Here is a 1,515-nt window from a genome sequence, read left to right on the forward strand (position 1 = left end):
CTGAGCAGGCTTGGAGATCTCAGCCCTGGGTCCCACACACCTGGGTTCCTTTGTAGGTTCCTTCATGCGTGAGACTCGTCCAAGTGTGTGGAGAATGGCCTTGAGCATGGCTGTGGCTGGGTTTCAGAGGTCTTCTGCTGCCGGGGCTCTGCTCAGGGCAGGGAGGGAAATTCAACCCCTCCAAGGGGCCCCGGTGAAGACAGCCAGGCACGGAGTCAAGAGACTCTGCATCACTCTCTTCCAGAAGATTTGTTTTATAGTCTCTGGATCTTGACCACTGATGGGATTAGGAGGATAATAGTTATAAATGAACTCGATCTGAGCAGGTACACTTACCAGTATAAATCGGTACAGAGAACATTGCCAATGAGTATAAACTAAAGAAGCCAGGGTTTCCTAAAATTAACTAGTTCAACAATCATTAATTATTGGATTAATTGGGGATTATTTAGTAAAATTTGTTGTATAAGTATAAAACAGATGTACATTTTAGGTCTTAAGTGTTTTAGACATTTAAGTGAAATGACTCATTTTAAAGGAATGATAACTATGTTTATGCTTGCGATTATGCAGGCTGCTTTGGAAATACTGTATCTTGGGAGAGGCAGATGGTAAATGTCGTCGTCCTATGCCAAGGTTTCTCAACAGCGGACCTCTGGACAGTCTGAACCAGAGGATTCCTTGTGGTGATGAATTTTCTGGGGCATGTAAGGTGTTTAGTAACATCCCAAGTTTCTAACCACTAGATTCTTCTCCCAGCTGTGACAATCAAAACTGCCTTAGATATTGCCAAACATCTCTCGTTTCTGACAACATTGCCCCAAATCTGTCAAGTGCCTGAAGCCTTGGACTGAGGAATGACAAAGGACGGGAGAGTGTAGAGAAGCACTGGGGACAGAAAAGTTTCTAGAGAGGTGACAGGGTGTGGGAATGCCAGAAAAGGTTGACGGCCAAGTTTTGAATAAGATCAACTACATGGCGCCATCTATTGAGTTAAAATCAGAAGGAGAATGGATTGAGATGTGTTGAGTATATCATGACAATGTTTTTCTATTGTTTTGAATTTGAGGTGCCTAAGACGTACTGAAATCAAGATTTTAATTTTAATTTAATTTAATAAAAATACCATAATTTAAGTTCTATAAATATTGGCATTATTTCACTTTGAGATATCATATGTTAAGGATAAGCAAAAATGTATATTTTTAATGTGGAATGCTTCATGAATTTGCATGTCACTTTTGTGCAGGGCCATGCCTATCTTCTCTGCATCATTCTAATTTTATTTAATCTATTTTTATTTAGTTAGCTTCTTTAATTTTTTATTTAAAACATAAAGCTTGGGACTCTAATTTTCAAGGCCAGTTATATTGGCATGATTGAGGATATTCCTCTTATTCAGATTTTACCTGTAATTCTCTTCTCTCTCTTGAAATGTTGCCATCATGAAGACTATTCAGCTCTTTTTCTAATTATACTATCATTTAGGCTTAGACTTTAAATATATTTTGTGAC

At 38.6% G+C, this 1,515-nt stretch overlaps 1 pseudogene; it reads right to left on the minus strand.

Annotated features, from left to right (window-relative positions):
- Nucleotides 1-1,204: 1,204 nt before the first annotated feature.
- Nucleotides 1,205-1,305, minus strand: LOC129401446 (U6 spliceosomal RNA; annotated as a pseudogene).
- Nucleotides 1,306-1,515: the final 210 nt, after the last annotated feature.

This window comes from Sorex araneus, chromosome 1 (genome assembly GCF_027595985.1).
Source record: "Sorex araneus isolate mSorAra2 chromosome 1, mSorAra2.pri, whole genome shotgun sequence".
Lineage (NCBI taxonomy): Eukaryota > Metazoa > Chordata > Mammalia > Eulipotyphla > Soricidae > Sorex > Sorex araneus.